General features: G+C 49.0%; 1 pseudogene; it reads left to right on the top strand.

The window, feature by feature from the left end:
* The first annotated feature begins 15,865 nt into the window (after positions 1–15,865).
* Positions 15,866–16,978, top strand: LOC140221979 (uncharacterized; annotated as a pseudogene).
* The last annotated feature ends 549 nt before the right edge of the window (positions 16,979–17,527 follow it).

Genomic DNA, 17,527 nt, shown 5'->3' with positions numbered 1-17,527 from the left:
TCATTAAGACAAGATCATTATTTGTTAACCGGAACATGGAGCGACCACCCAGGAAAACAGTGCTACCACAAGACTAAATGGCTCTGGTCTTGGCTGATTAATTAGAAACTCTAGCGTGGGGTTACCTTACCGGAAGGGCAAGAGGGGAGGCGTTGATGGGATATAGCACTCGCTCTCTTGGGAAGTGGGCTTGGCTAAGACACTATGCCCTCTAGGGGACTGCTATGTTTCGCTTCGACCTGAAACCTTAGCGGGTTACCACATTGCTAGCGAATCTTTGTAAAGGCCTCGTAGCGTCCCTATGCAATCACACCTCGGAAGTGTGGTATGGTGCCTAGCTAGCATCGCATGGTTGGGTCCAAAGTTCTTTTGAACTTTTACGCGACTTGTGGGTAAAGATGTGCCACCTCTGCAGAGTGTTAAACTGATCGATCAGCCGTGCTCACGGTTAAGAGCGGCCTGGACCCTCACATGATAATATTATCGAAAGATGGATTAAACTTGTTATCATTTCATGCACTTGTTGCTTACTTTCTGTTCATGTTTAATTTCGGGTGGTATGGACTTATACTTAGTTAATTGCTAATAAAACTTGACCAACTTAATTAAAAGCGAATGCTATTTATGCCTTAGCCATACCTTGGAGTAGCCTTACACTACACTTTTCCCCACGACTTGTTGAGTACCAACCATAAGTGTACTCACCTTGCAAAACCGCTGTTCAGACCAAGTTAATTGGGAAGAGGAGTACTTCCCCGACTTCGAGGAGTTCTAGGCGTACGTTTCTTCAGTCAGCTGCCTGTGGAGTCGTCGTCGTCTTTGAAGTTCCGCTGCGTAATAATTAGACTTTGTGGTTTATGTGAGACTTTCGGTCATGTAATAATGGTTAATACTCTCTTTATTCGATTTAACACTGTCTTTGATATTCACTATTGTCGTACATGTGTGTAACTTGATCCTGGCGCACATGTAGTCAATGCACACGATTTTGTCCTGAAAATCGGGTGTGACAAAAGTGGTACCAGAGCCGTGTTGACTGTAGGACGTTAGCCTAGTTAGAAAATGGTCGTATTTAAGGATTATAATAATCTAGTAGCCATTCCTACCTTTCTTAATTTAAATCTACTTAATTATTCTTAAACTTGATTTGTCTCATCCTTATTTCTATTATCTAGCTTTGTTCAAAATTTTATTCTGAAAATTTCCTCTTTCTTTCTGCTAGATGGCTCGCACCCGGTTGACCGCACGCAAGAGCACCCGTCCGCCGCGTCATGGCATCGCGCCGTCGCACGCCCCCACGGATCCTTGGGATGAGGAAGAAGAGGAAGAGATCTCCCAGCATCCGGGGGATGACTCGGACGAGGACGCCGTGACCGTGGAGCAGGAGACCACGCCGCCACCAGCACCGTCGCCAGCACCGGCGCCCGCTCCTGCACCAGCCCCGACGCCCGTACCGGTCGTCGACTTGACGGATGATGAGCCCGAAGCAGATGCCGAGCCCGAGACATGGATCAAATGGGTAAAGAAAGATTATGGCCAAGGAGTGCAAATGGCCGACATGCTCAGGTGGACTTGTCACCGCTTGGGGTATGGCATGAGGCCACTCTACAAGTGTTCCCGGTTCACCCACCCTCGCTATCCCACTTTTTGGGAGGTGAAGGTTGTCCTTCGTGAGGAGCACGAAGGAGGATGGGAGGTGAAGGCTATTCACCATGATGTGACCATCAGGAGGACCATGGAGTCCGGCATTGCCGAGGCCGCCAGAAGGGCACTTGAGGTCGTCTCCCACAATGAACGGCCGCGACTGCAGCACACTTACCATCGGTTTCTTCCTTACCGAGCTAGTGGGGAAGCAAGAACCTTCATCGCTACTAATGATGGGGGTTGACATGGCTACAGACTTCCTCCGCAAGTACACGTCGGCAGCTCTCACCGCACTGAATGAAGCAAACAACCACATCCAGGAGCTTCAGCAGGAGGTTCAGGAACTCCGGTGGGAGAGGGATGCGAATATGGCTGCCGCGACGGGAGCACCGCCGCCGCAGGAGTTTGCTGTTCATCCCGCTTCATCGCCGTCGCCTAAGCGTCCCCGCTACGACTCGCCCGGCGCCGCCGCAGAAGACCTCTAGGAAATTAGGAGTGTTTTAGTTTAAATTCTTGCAATCGTTAGAACGTCGTTCGAGTGTGTTAGTTAAAGTGTGCTTAGCTGTTTGGTTTTGTGTTACATGTTTGAGTTGGATTTTGTAATGAGTGCGGTATGTGGGGCAATTGCCACACGATACTGGTCTTAATAAATAAAGTGCTTAATTGGGTTCTGTTCTAAATCAGTATTTAATCTTCCTTAATCATGATCTATCATCTATCTAAATCTATCCACCGTGCAAGCTAGGCGACATACAATTCTGTTCTCGACATTAACTGACACGCCAGTACTGTTTTATTTATATCTCGAGCTACAGAAGTCCAAATGACATGAAACCAGTGGGGTTAGTTTCAGAACTTCGTGGAGAATTTTCTGTAAATTTTTCAGAATTTTTGGAGTATCTGTCTGGGAGGTGTATGCGAATTAGTAAAGCCCTCAGAATCTGAAACTGTCGACCGACACTGTCAGCTTGTTAATTTTATAACTTGAGATCCAGAAGTCCGATTAAGATGATTCCAGTTGGGTTGGTTCACCAATTTAATAAGTTACGACTTGGTAATTTTTCAGTATTTATGGACACTTCTTCTGACGACCACACCTAATTAAATGGAGCTAACAGAATCTGTCTTACTTTTACATCTTGCCGCTTTATCTTTCTTAGTTACTCTTTCACACATCTATCTAAATCTATTGTCTCTAACGCTCAGATGGTAAACACCAGGTCCGGATCAGGAGTTGACCGTCCCGCAGTGCCTCTCCTCAGGGACAACAGCAGCAACCCCAACACCGCTCCGCAGCAGAACCAGCAAGCACCTGCAGGGATGGAGCAGTTTCTAGCAGCCCAGACTCAGCTTCTCGCCGGACTGACCAACACCGTGGCAGCTTTACAAGCTCAGCTGAACAATAACAACAACAACCAGCAGCAGCAGCCGCCGCCAAGGGACAGGCACAGGGAGTTCATGAGCCACAAGCCCCCGACGTTTTCACATTCTCCGGATCCATTAGATGCTGATGATTGGCTGAAAACAGTGGAGAAGATGCTGAATATCGCCCAGTGTACTGACAGGGAGAAGGTCCTGTATGCTTCAGGACGCCTGGAAGGGCCAGCTGCTGATTGGTGGGATGCTTACACCGCCACACATGCCAATGCTAATGGCATCACCTGGGATGAATTCAGGACTAGCTTCAGAAGTCATCATATTCCTTCTGGGTTGATGAAGCTTAAGAAGAAGGAGTTCCTTGCTCTCAAGCAGGGGGATATGACAGTGGCAGAGTACAGGGACAAGTTCGTCCAGTTGTCCCGATATGCTCCCGAAGATGTTGCTGATGATGAGCAGAAGCAGGAGCTGTTCTTGGATGGGTTGATTGGACCACTCCAATATCAGCTTATGTCGCACACCTTCCCCAGTTTCCAGAAGATGCTAGACAAGGCAATTGGCCTGGAACACAAGAGGAACGAGCTCGGGGAGATGAAGAGGAAATTTAATTCCCAGTCGTCTTCAGGAAGCAACACTCGCCCTCGCTTTGCTCCACAGCAAGGGACGCCGTTCCGCGCAGGTGGTCCGAGTGGGAATTATGGGCAGCAGTCATTCCAGCGCCCCGCTCAGCAGTCATTCCAGCGCCCCAGCCCGCAGTTCCAGCGTCCAGGGATGCAGACTCCGCGCCCTAGCTTTCCGCAGAGCCGCCAGATGACTCCTGCAGGCGCTCCAGTGAGGCCTAATGCTCCTGGGGGTAACACTTGCTACAAGTGTGGTGAAGTTGGCCACTATGCCAACGCTTGTCCCAAGAGGAGTGTGCCTACTACCCCTGTGCAGAATAATAACACCCCTCGGCAGAACCCGCAGGCACAGCAGTCGAGAAACGTGAACCAGACCCCGCAACGCGTGCAAGGACAACAGAACTTTGTGCGTGGCAAAATAAACCATGTGGATGTGGATACCGCTCAGGAGGCTCCAGACGTTGTGCTCGGTATGTTTCTTGTCAACTCCGCACCCGCCTCAGTATTATTTGATTCTGGAGCATCCCATTCTTTCATTACTGCACAGTACGTAGCTAAGCATAACATACCCATAAGTACCATGCCACGCCACATGCTAGTCAGTTCACCAGGAGGAAACATGAAAGCATCATATCGATGTAACCAAGTGAACCTCAAGATAATCGGCAGAGATTTCCCGGCCAATCTTATAGTGTTGGAGTCAAGTGGAATTGATGTGATACTCGGTATGGGATGGTTGAGCAAGTTCGATGCAGTGATACAGTGTGCAAAAAGGTCGGTTCTTCTCACAAGCCCAACAGGGGAAAGAATTGAATTTGTGGCTACTACACCTTCAGCAGCAGATTGTGCAGTTAATCAGTTGACTGGAAAATCTTTGGAAGATATCAAGGTGGTGTGTGACTACCCGGATGTGTTCCCCGACGATTTACCAGGTATGCCACCTGACCGCGACATTGAATTTGCTATTGATCTTTTACCTGGTACTGCACCTATCTCCAAACGTCCTTATAGAATGTCGGTTGAACAATTAAAAGAATTGAAACAACAACTAGAGGAATTATCAGCAAAACAATTTATTCGGCCTAGTTCGTCACCATGGGGAGCACCGGTTATCTTTGTGCCAAAGAAGGACGGTACTCAGAGGATGTGTGTGGATTATAGAGCACTGAACGAGGTGACCGTCAAGAACAAGTATCCATTGCCTCGCATTGAGGATTTGTTCGATCAGATGAGAGGGGCCAAGGTATTCTCCAAGATTGACTTGCGATCGGGATATCATCAGATGAAGATCAGGCCGTCTGACATACCCAAGACCGCTTTTACTTCCAGATATGGTCTCTTCGAATACACGGTAATGTCGTTCGGGCTGACAAATGCTCCAGCTTACTTCATGTATTTGATGAATAAGGTATTTATGGAGTACCTGGATAAGTTCGTTGTGGTGTTCATAGATGATATCATGATTTACTCCAAGAGTGAGGAAGAACATGAGGAACACTTGAGGTTAGTGCTTCAGAAATTGAGGGAACATCAGTTGTATGCGAAATTCAGCAAGTGTGAGTTCTGGATAAAGGAAGTCTCTTTCCTTGGTCATATCATCTCCGATGGTGGAATTTCAGTGGATCCAGGCAAGGTTAGGGACGTCTTGAAGTGGAATCCGCCGCAGACAGTAACTGAGATCAGGAGTTTTCTCGGACTTGCAGGCTATTACCGCAGATTCATTGAGGGATTCTCCAAGATAGTGAAGCCCCTCACTACGCTGCTAGAAAAAGGAAGGGAATTCAAATGGACAGAGGCATGTCAGGCAAGTTTTGAGGAACTGAAGAAGAGGTTGACCACAGCTCCAGTATTGGTAATGCCAGATCTACATAAGGGGTTCGACATATATTGTGATGCATCTCGACAGGGTTTAGGCTGCGTTCTGATGCAGGAAGGTCATGTGATCGCCTATGCTTCCAGGAAATTGAGGAAACATGAGCAAAATTACCCGACTCATGATTTGGAGTTAGCCGCAGTGGTGCATGCCTTGAAGATTTGGAGGCACTACATTCTGGGGACTAAGTGTCAGATTTATACTGATCACAAGAGTCTCAAGTACATTTTCACTCAGAAGGACCTTAATCTGAGACAACGACGATGGCTAGAGCTCATCAATGACTATGATCTGGAGATACACTATCATCCTGGTAAGGCTAATCTGGTTGCAGACGCTTTGAGTCGGAAGGGTCATGTTAACTTAGCCTTAGCATTCCAGCTACCTGACGAGCTGATGAAAGAATTTGAGAGGCTCAACTTGAGTGTTGTTGCGCATACTGAGGGGGCAACGATGGAAGTGGAGTCAACTCTAGAGCAAGAGATACGGGCAGGACAGCTTGAGGATGCCAAGGTCAAGGAAATCAAGGAGATGGTTAAAGAGGGAAGAGCCACAGACTATACAGAAGACTCTCAGGGAACCTTATGGGTCAAAGGAAGGATTTGGGTACCCGAGGTGGGAAATCTTCGTGAGACGATCTTGAAAGAAGCTCACGATTCTGCTTATTCCATCCACCCCGGAAGCACCAAGATGTATCAAGATCTTAAGCAGAAATATTGGTGGCCCGGAATGAAGAAAGATGTAGCTGCACATGTAGCTGTTTGCGACATATGTCAAAGGGTTAAAGCTGAACACCAGAGGCCAGCTGGATTGCTTCAACCGTTGAAAGTGCCTGAATGGAAGTGGGAAGAAATCGGCATGGACTTTATAGTTGGATTGCCCCGCACTCGAGCTGGTTATGACTCAATTTGGGTTATTGTTGACAGATTGACGAAGGTAGCACACTTTATTCCAGTAAAGACTACACACTCTGGGGCAAGGTTAGCAGAATTGTATATGTCAAGGATAGTATGTCTGCATGGTGTGCCCAAGAAGATTGTGTCTGACCGAGGTACTCAGTTCACGTCACGCTTCTGGCAGAAATTGCATGAATCTCTAGGCACAAGGTTGAATTTCAGTTCCGCCTATCACCCTCAGACAGATGGACAGACCGAGAGAACGAATCAAATATTGGAGGATATGTTAAGAGCATGTGCATTAAAGCATGGAGGCAGTTGGGACAAGAGTCTACCTTATGCAGAGTTCTCCTATAATAACAGTTATCAAGCCAGTCTCAAAATGTCACCATTTGAGGCTTTGTATGGTAGAAAGTGTCGAACACCCCTTTATTGGAGTGAAACAGGAGAGAGTCAGCTATTCGGGCCAGAAATTATACAAGAGGCAGAAAGACAGGTCCAGATCATCCGGGAAAACTTGAGGACTGCTCAGTCTCGACAGAAGAGTTATGCTGACACCAGGAGAAGAGAATTGACCTTTGAGGTGGATGATTATGTGTATCTCAAGGTATCGCCCATCAGGGGTATGCGCAGATTCAAGGTCAAAGGGAAGCTATCACCTCGATTCATCGGTCCGTTCAAGATTCTTGAGCGAGTGGGACAAGTAGCCTATCGATTGGAGTTACCTAATCAGTTGTCGGATGTACACGATGTGTTCCATATCTCACAGCTTAAGAAGTGTCTCAGAGTTCCCGAGGAACAGTTGCCAATGGAGGAATTGGATGTTCATGATGATCTCACTTACACAGAACACCCCATAAAAATTTTGGATACTATGGAAAGGGTTACAAGAAATCGGACGATCAGAATGTGCAAAGTTCAGTGGAGTCACCATACAGTGGACGAGGCAACTTGGGAAAGAGAGGATGAGTTACAGAAGGAATTTCCCCATCTCTTTGCAGGATCTTCCGAATCTCGAGGACGAGATTCTTCTTAAGGGGGGTAGGATTTGTAACACCCAAAAATTTCAATAATTCAAACTCATTAAAATTTGCTCAAATTAAGGTGTTATTTAAATTTTAGGCATTTAATTCCATTTTCTTTAATTCAATTAATTCATCATAGGAATTATTTGTGCATTCATGCTGGAGCATAATTTTTGGTTGCTTGAGTTTGAATCAAAATTTGAATTTTGAATTTCCAAATTTGAATTCAAATTCCAAAACCCTTTTCTTTTTCTCTTTCTTTTTCTTTCTCCTTCTTTTTCTCCTGGGCCGAAACTTCCTTCCCTTCTCTTTCTTTTTCTTCCTTCGGCCCAGCCGCAGCACCCCCACCGGCCCGCATCCGCTCCGCCGGCCTCCTCCTCATTTTCCTCCGCGCGGCCCAGCTCCCCGCCGCGTCGCCCCCTCCTCCTTTTCTCCGCGGCCCAGCTCCATCTCCGCTCGGCCTGCCTCGCCAGCGCCGCTCGCCGCTTCCTCTGCCGCGGCCCACGCGTGCGCGCCGGCCCGCGTAGCCGCCCCGGCCTGCCGCTCACCCGCGCCCCGCGGCCCACCAACGCCGCGCCGGCCCGCCACCCGCCTTCTCCTTCCTCCGGCCGGATTCCCGCAACCACCGCGCCGCCGTCTCCGCCCGGGACTCCCTCATCCGCTCCGAGTCCTCCGGGGGATTCAAACCCGGGGCTCTATCTCCAAGCCCCTATAAAAGCCGCCGCCTCCTCCCGGTCTCCTCCGCCCAAACGCCAGCGCCGCAGCACCCGAAACCCTAGCCGCCCGAGCTCCTAGCGCCGCCGCCTCTTCCTCGCCGTCGCCCGCCGCCTCCGGTGAGCTCCCGACGACGAGAACCCCCAAAACGGGATCGCCGCACCCTCCTCTTTCTTCTGGTGCAACCCGCGCTTCGAATGGTGCCCCGGAGCGCCGTTTCGGCCAACTCCGGCGACCCGCCGCCGCTCGCCGCCGCCGCCGCTCTGTTTCGCCGCCGCCGTCGCGAGTCGTGGACGACCGTGGCCGTCCGATCTCGATCCGACGGTCGGACGCGAGTCAATCAAGATCGCGTACCGGTCAACCGAGCCGCGCCGCGCCGCTTTTGCACTTGAGCCCCTGCCTTTTCCGCAAATCAACCCGCGGTCCAGATCGCGTTGAAAATATTTACAGATCTGCCCTCGCCTTTTTCGGTTTAACCCTTGAGCTTTTCAGAAATCAACCCGCCGTCCGGGTTTGTTGTTTTTACACGTCAGACCCTCGGTTTATACGCATAATTACGTATAAGCCCTCGGTTTTCGCGGATAGGCCCTAAAAGTTTTGTTTTTCTTACAGAAAGGTCCCTGGATCTTGTTTTAATCATATCTTTTGCATCTTAACTCCGTTTTTCGCGTTCTTTATATCCACGTGTTCGTTTTAAAGCGTAGATCATCTTTTCAAGCTTGTTTTCTCTGTTTAACTATGTTTGGTGTACTGTTTCCTTACTTTTGCCCATGTTTGCTTGTATGTGCTCGTGTGACGCGTGTAGACGCCCCGCAGTTCGAGGGAGTTGCCGATCAAGCTTTCGAGGAGTACGAACAGCAGGAGCAAGGCCAAGAAGGCAAGTCGTGTCCTTGATCACTACCTTGTTGTCCTATACACCTTTACTTTCTCGTACTTAACATTTATGCTATGCACATGTTAGGATTAAATTGATGGGTCCCAATTAAGGTTCGCCTAGATTGATTTACCTTTGCCTTGACCAACCGGTTTACTTTATGTTGGGTAGCTCATGCTTAGTGCTCACTTGGTACATGGTGGTTTAGCTACACACAATGCTTAATCTTGCTTTACTTCTGTTATACCTTTCATTAAGACAAGATCATTATTTGTTAACCGGAACATGGAGCGACCACCCAGGAAAACAGTGCTACCACAAGACTAAATGGCTCTGGTCTTGGCTGATTAATTAGAAACTCTAGCGTGGGGTTACCTTACCGGAAGGGCAAGAGGGGAGGCGTTGATGGGATATAGCACTCGCTCTCTTGGGAAGTGGGCTTGGCTAAGACACTATGCCCTCTAGGGGACTGCTATGTTTCGCTTCGACCTGAAACCTTAGCGGGTTACCACATTGCTAGCGAATCTTTGTAAAGGCCTCGTAGCGTCCCTATGCAATCACACCTCGGAAGTGTGGTATGGTGCCTAGCTAGCATCGCATGGTTGGGTCCAAAGTTCTTTTGAACTTTTACGCGACTTGTGGGTAAAGATGTGCCACCTCTGCAGAGTGTTAAACTGATCGATCAGCCGTGCTCACGGTTAAGAGCGGCCTGGACCCTCACATGATAATATTATCGAAAGATGGATTAAACTTGTTATCATTTCATGCACTTGTTGCTTACTTTCTGTTCATGTTTAATTTCGGGTGGTATGGACTTATACTTAGTTAATTGCTAATAAAACTTGACCAACTTAATTAAAAGCGAATGCTATTTATGCCTTAGCCATACCTTGGAGTAGCCTTACACTACACTTTTCCCCACGACTTGTTGAGTACCAACCATAAGTGTACTCACCTTGCAAAACCGCTGTTCAGACCAAGTTAATTGGGAAGAGGAGTACTTCCCCGACTTCGAGGAGTTCTAGGCGTACGTTTCTTCAGTCAGCTGCCTGTGGAGTCGTCGTCGTCTTTGAAGTTCCGCTGCGTAATAATTAGACTTTGTGGTTTATGTGAGACTTTCGGTCATGTAATAATGGTTAATACTCTCTTTATTCGATTTAACACTGTCTTTGATATTCACTATTGTCGTACATGTGTGTAACTTGATCCTGGCGCACATGTATTCAATGCACACGATTTTGTCCTGAAAATCGGGTGTGACAGGCCCGGAGCTATTGCACCTGACGATCACGTTCTGAGACAGAAAATCCTTCACAGAACAACCAGAGGGGTCAAACTCAATAGAATTGTTATCGGTGGTCAACTGGCGCACGGATATGAGGTTCTTAATGAATTGTGGAGACACCAGAACATTTTGAAGGTGTAAAGAACCAAACAAATTAGTGGTTCCAGTGGTGGTAACATGAAGTAACGCGCCACCACTGGTGGAAAACCCTCTTTTAGTCCCGGTTGGTTTAAGGGTTCAAAAAAAATAAAAAAAGAGGCCGCGCACCGCTCGTGCTCGCCCGTGCTTGCTCGCGGCGGCTGTCGCTCACCCGCCTACACCCGCTCGTACCACGCCGTCGCTCGCCACCTGCGCCACGCCGCCGCTCGCCGCCCACGCTAGCCTGCCGCTCGCCCGCCACAGCTCGCCCACCACTTGCCTGTACCGCGCCACCGCTCGCCCACTGCTCCACCTGGAAGAAAGGGAGAGGAAGAGGAGAGAAGATAGGAAGATGAGAAAGAGGCCTGCGCAAGGATAAATTAAGGGAGAGGAGGCCTGCGCTAGCAAAAGATAAAGGAGCGCTGTCTGCCACCGGTGGAGAGAGAGCGCTTTAGTCCCGGTTGGAAACACCAACTAGGACTAAAGGCCCCCCTAGTCCCAGTTGGTAATTCCAACCGGGACAAAACCTCCTGCCAAATTTTTTTCAACCTAGTAGCCATTACAACCGGGACTAAAGGGGGAGCTTTAGTCCCAGTTGGGGACTAAAGCTCCCCGTCAATGGCCGTCGGTGGTTCATTTTTGACTCGGGACTAAAAACCCTTTAGTCCTAGGTCCAAAGACAACCGGGACAAAAAAAAAATATTGGATGGAAGGTGAGTTCTCTACCAGTGCATTACCAACGATGATTGATGAAAGAGCTATAAAACAAGGAGCGGAAGTGTGGGAGAGGGTACCGGCATCGGATGTCATATGGGAGGTCGCACCTGTGTCGAGGTACCATTCATTGTTTTGCGGCTGGGATAGGGACATCGTGCTGAATGCGGACACAAGAGACTGCTTATCCCAGGAGGGCAACCCCGTCATTAGGTTGTAGAGGGCCGGGGATGAGGCCGACCATTGGCCGGGCATCCCACCTAGTGCTTGTATGGCGCTAGCCTGCGTGGCTTGAGCCTGCATGGCTTGCTGGTGGGCCACCAGTGCCTGGTGTTGGGCGAACGCCATAGGGTTAGCGTAGGCCGCCTGCTGCTACGCTTGCTAGGCTAGCAGAGCCTGATGCTAGGCTAGTAGCACCTGCTATTGCTACAGACAAAGGGCCAGCGCCCGCGGACCGGGCCACATCTGAATGGCCCCTGTCCACGGATTCTGGAGGGAGGGCCATGGCCCACTGGCGCCCCCTGTGTTGGGGTTGCTAGACCTGCTAGCACCGCTGGGTGGGCCTCCGCTTGTGGCCGGAGCCACGCCGCCGCTCTGGCCACCCTTGCCGCCCCGCTTACTGCGGTAGCTCTTTGAGGCGGACTTGGGCGACGCGCCGCTTGAGCCTCCGAAGCGCTGGGGCGCCTATGCGGGCGCTTGACTGGAGGAGGAGGATGACGCCTCGCCGAGCGCGGACTTCCTAGTGGAGGCGAGGAGGGCGGTCGAGGGTGTCGATGCCCGGTGCACCATCGTCAGTTCCTCCAGAAGCAGCATGGCGCGGACATCTAGGAACTTGGGGAAGGAATGACTGATGCGCAGGTGGCGGCCGACGTCAGAGAAGCGATTGCTGAGGCCGCGCAGGACATTGAGCACCAGGGTGTGATTGGTGACGGGTTCGCCAAGATCGGCGAGAGCATCCGCCATGTTCTTGAAGCACTTGCAGTAGTCAGAGATGGAAAGGTCACCTTGAACGAAGTTCCTGAATTGGGCGTCAAGGTGGAAGGCGTGCGTCTCACGATTCCCGAGGAATTGATTCTCGAGGGTGAGCCAGATGGTGCGGGCAGAGGCGCCACACTCCATCACCGTCTCAGCAAGATCGGCAGAGATGGTGCCGGAGATCCAGAACTTGACAACGCAGTCCATGTGTGCTCAATCTGGGAAGTGCGACGCCGGGTGTCATTGAGGAGGTGTCCTTCCAGCGAGTACTTGCTGACGAGGAGGAGAATCTGATCACGCCAGCGGGTAAAGTTCCCGGCGGCAAGGTCGAGGACGACGTGGATGAGGTTCCTGATGTTCTGGATGCCGACAGCCTGGGCGTGCAGGTTGACGATGGCAGTGGCTTCATGCAGGAGCATGGCATGGTTGAGGTTGCCACTGCCACCGCCGGCGTGATCGGAGAGTTAGGAGTGGGCGTTGTTGTCGGGGTCGCTGTCGTGGATGGCGTCGGGGTCATCTTCGGTAGCGACGGCGAACTCACGAGCCGCAAGCTCGTGCGCAGCGCGCGCGGGATTGGCGGCCGCATCGCGCTAATGGGCGGCGAGTGTGGCGTCCTGCTTGGCCTGGACCGCGCGGGCGAGTGCAGCATCGCGCCTGGTCTTGGCCTTGTCACGCTTCTCGTGCTCAGCATCCTCAGCTGACTGCTGCATGTTCTTGGCAGTGGCAGCAGTAGCGTCGGCGGTCGTAGGAGACAGGGGAGGTGTTTCAGTCATGGCTGGAACGGGGAGGGTGTAGCCGGAAGGGGCGCGTTGGGGAAGGCGCAGCCAGGGAGGCGCGCTAGGGCAGCAAAAGGGTGAGTAGGATCGGAACCCTAACTCGTGATACCATGTAAGCAAGTATGGCTAGGAATAATAGATTGATTCCGGGTGCAAAGCAGTATATAGGCACATAATCATCTAGATTACCGACGGATGGCGCACGACCAATGGGCCAGCGCAGCCAAGGGGCTAGGCCCATACGGGGCCTGCACAATTAGCCTGCTAATCGTGGACCATGCTGTGACAGCTTTTGGAGCAAATGGTTGCGATCATAAGTGGTAAGCTTTAGGGTGTGTTTGGTTGGTTGTATCATTTGATTCATGTATGAAATGATTCAAAATAATAATGATCCTTTTGTTTGGTTGGGTGAATTGGACCAACTCATCCAGGATGAGGCCATCCCACTTAATACATTATTCTACTAATTAGAGTGAACCATATGGTACAAGCAAATTGGTTGAACCACCCCATCCAGGATCATCCATGCATGCATCATGTGATGCATGCAACCAAACACACCCTTAGATTCTCCATCAGAGAAGAAGTGATTAAATCTGGAACTGTTCCGCTTACTCCCAGTGATCTGAATTCTGCAGGCAATTTCACAAGGCCTCCTCCCTGCATCCAAATTCCAAAGTCGACGCGCCAAGTGGGAGGAAAATCTAATTAAATTTTGTCAAGGTCTTCGCTTGCCGTGGGCATGATGAAACCTAGACTAGAGGCACCAACAAGTGCGTCAATTCTGCCATGTGGATTACCCTGTTTCCTGCCTGGTTTTTGGACCCCAGAAAGTTTTAAATGCCGCAATGGTCCGCTATAGCTATTTGAGGTATGGTACTGCTATTTATGTTCATGTACAACTTAGCCGCTATAGTCTCATTTAGTTTCGCTATTAGCTGTTTTAGAAGGCTCCCGCTAAACCCGCCCGCTATTTAAAACATTGCATATACATTGCCTCTTCAATCCTCTGAATGAATTACAGTCGCTTTTCAGTTCGTTGCACTTATCACTTTGCTTCCTCAAGCTGGAGCAGTGCACTGAAGCTTCCGTCGAAATAAATCATTTGATCTCTCAGATACAACTTTTCCACTTAATCATAACAGCCGTGAAGGTGGGTGGTTGTGCTGAGAGAGAGATAGCTCGTTGAATCAGTTGATTAAAAGGTCCTGCCGTTTGCCCTCCTCCCCGCATTCCACGGAGAAAAAGGGACGCATGCCAAGGAGCAGCTAGACATGGTTATTTTTCAAAAACACCCTCCGATTTTCTAAGTCCAGCATGTCGGGAACGTACAGTAACCACGTTCGTATATTTTCCAGATAGACCCTCGTGTTAAAATTTAATTCGACGCGAAGAAGGGAAAATTCAATAATGCTGCCATTTTTACGAATACCCCCCACAAGGCACTTTTTCAAAAAACCCCTCCCGCAGCCCCAACCCTAACTCCCTTACTGTCCTCCCCACGCCCCCTCTCTGCCTCTCTCCTTCTCTCCGCCTCCGCCATCTCTCTCCCTGTTGTGGCTTTCCACCGCCACCTCTCCTCCCCTTCTCCCTCTCCGCTTGCCTCCACCGCCCCCTCCCCCGCACCTTGCTCTCCGTCGTCGCCGTCCCGCCCGCTTCCTGCGGGATCCAGATCTGACGCGGGGGGCTGCGGCGCCCCCTTCCTCCACCCGGCTCTGCCCCGGACCCGGCTGTCCCCCGACCCAGCCGAACCGCGCTTTAGGCCACAGCAGTGTCTAAGCTCAGGGCAGGGTTGGAGATCCTAGGCGGCGACGCCTGGGGCTGGCTGAGGAGTGCCGGGGTGAAGCGGCGCATAGGGGAACACCATGGCGGCGGGTGGCTCCGGTATCATGCAAGCCGACGAGTCGGCGGTCGAGGCGTGGGACTCGGAGACGACGGCGGGCGGCGTGTGCATGCTGGCGCACCGAGTTAGCATCGGGGAGTTGCCAGGGCAAAAGCCAAACGCCGCCTGGCGTCACCGCCGAATCAAGCCGGTCAGCTTCCATCCAACCGATGTCAATGTTGTCTTCCTGGCTTTGCCTGCAGGCGGTGTGGCTGGACTGTTCAATAATCATGCCAGTGAGGCACTGGAGGTACCCAGAAAATGACTAGCCTCAACAATCAAACAGGATGAATGTGCATGTGCGTGGTAGCCAAGTTTTATATAACACAAAAACTCGAATTATCTCATTAGTATTCCAAACATAGATGGCAAGAGTATTTTGACAAATTGTTCAATGGTGAGAATGAGAACACAACCTTGCAGTTGGATGACTCTTTTGATGACACGAATAAGCACTTTGTGCGGAAGATCCAAGAATCTGAGGTCAAAGAGGTGTTGGAAAGGATGGAAAGTGGTAAAGCGATGGGCCCTGATGGTATCCCGATTAAGGTGTGGAGATGCCTCGGAGATATAGCCATAGTATGGCTAACCAAGTTGTTCAACCATATTTTTCAGTCGAACAAGATGTCGGAAGAGTGAAGGAAAAGTATATTGGTACCAATATACAAGAATAAGGGAGATATTCAAAGTTGTACTAATTACCGAGGAATAAAATTGAAGAGCCATACTATAAAGCTATGAGAGAGAGTTATCAAACATCGTTTGAGAAGGATAACACGGGTCTCTATGAACCAATTTGGTTTCATGCCTAGAAGGTCAACCATGGAAACTATTTTCTTAATAAGACAAGTTATGGAATGGTATAGGGAGAAGAAGAAGGACCTACACATATGGTTTTCATTGACTTGAAGAAGGCGTATGATAAAATACCAAGAAATGTTATTTGGTGGGCTTTGAACAAACATAAAGTCCTAACAAAGTACATTGGACTTATCAAGGACATATACAACAATGTTGTAACTAGAGTCGAACAAGTGATGGCGACACAGATGACTTTTCGATTAGAATAGGATTGCATCAAGGGTCTGCTTTGAGCCCTTATCTATTTACCTTGGTGATGGATGAGGTAACAAGGGACAGTCAAGGGGATATCCCTTCGTGTATGCTCTTCGCGGATGATGCAGTGCTAGTTGATGAAAGTCGAGTAGGAGTAAATAGGAAACTAGAGTTGTGGTGGGAGACCCTAGAGTCAAAAGATTTTAGACTTAGTAGAACTAAAACTGAATATATGAGATGTGACTTTGGCACTACTACACATGAGGAGGGAGATGTCAGTTTGGAAAGCCAATTAGTACCCAGGAAGGATACATTTCAATATTTAGGATCAATGCTACAATGAGATGGGGATATTGATGAGGATGTTAGTTATAGAATTAAAGCGGGGTGGATGGAGTGGCGCCAAGCATCAGGAATTTTATAAGACAAGAAGGTACCATTGAAGTTAAAAGGCAAGTTTTAAGGACAGCGATTAGACCTGTAATGCTATATGGTGCAGGATGTTGGCCTAAAAAAGATGACATGTCCAGCAGATAAGTGTTGCAAAAATGCGTATGTTGCATTATATTTATGGTCATACGAGAAGGGATCGAGTCCGGAATAAGGATATACGTGATAGGTTAGGGGTATCACCAATTGAAGAAAAGCTTATCCAACACCGGCTGAGATAGTTTGGACATGTCCAATGAAGGCCTTCGGAGGTACCGGTACGTAGTGGAATCCTAAGGCGTGACAGTAATGTGAAGAGAGGTAGAGGAATACCAAAATTGATATGGGAAGATGCAATAAAAGGAGATTTGAAGGGGTGGAATATACCTAAAGATTTATCTGGATAGGAGTGCTTGAAAAATAGCTATTCATGTACTCGAACCCTGATTTGTGGTTTTCGTGGGGTTTCAATTTTAGCTTACCTTAACTTGAAAGGCTATGTTGTTGTTAATATTATTAGTATTCTAGAAAGCCATGTCAATCTCCTATGGTAGGAAACACGGGGCAGCTACGACGGGGTGTAATCTAAGAGTTGTCAGGTGGGTAATTTCATGAGGAATATAGGATATTCATATGATTTTACGATTTAATTCATGTGATGGTACTAGCACCAATACAATATGTGTGACCAGATCCAGGTTTGCGGGAGTCCCCTACTTTGGTCACATGCTTTGCCAGTTGTTTGTTAGCTGTCTCCCTTTGTTGGAACCTCAGTTTACCTTTTCTTTAATTTTCTTTTGGAGAGGAGGTACTTTGTGCACGCCCCCTACATTAGTCACATTTTTCTCCCCGTTTTCGTAAATTGATGAATACTAAACTTTTTTCATGGAATCGTTGACACGGGTGCAACTGGGGCATACAGTCAACGAATAAGGTATTGTTAAGGAAATGATATACTAACATTTTTACCAGAACTAGCGACAACTTTAATTTTACTGTTTGATTAGTTATACTGTTCACTTTACTTAACTAACACTGCTGAGCAAATAGTATTGTTAGTCAAAGATGTAACAGTGAAAGTAAAAGTTGTCAACTACTCCCTCCGTCCAAAAAATAATGTTCGTTTAACTTCCAAAACTGGTCATACAGAGAGTGTTTATATAACTTTAAGACCATCCAACAAAGTTCTCGTAAAACCTTCGGACTCAATTATGGGAGTATGTCAGTACAGTGAACCGGGCTCGAGTTT

This window comes from Setaria viridis, chromosome 2 (genome assembly GCF_005286985.2).
Source record: "Setaria viridis chromosome 2, Setaria_viridis_v4.0, whole genome shotgun sequence".
Classification (NCBI taxonomy): Eukaryota; Viridiplantae; Streptophyta; class Magnoliopsida; order Poales; family Poaceae; genus Setaria; species Setaria viridis.
The sequence above is the reverse complement of the archived record's forward strand: the minus strand, read 5'-3'. Positions and strand labels throughout refer to the sequence as shown.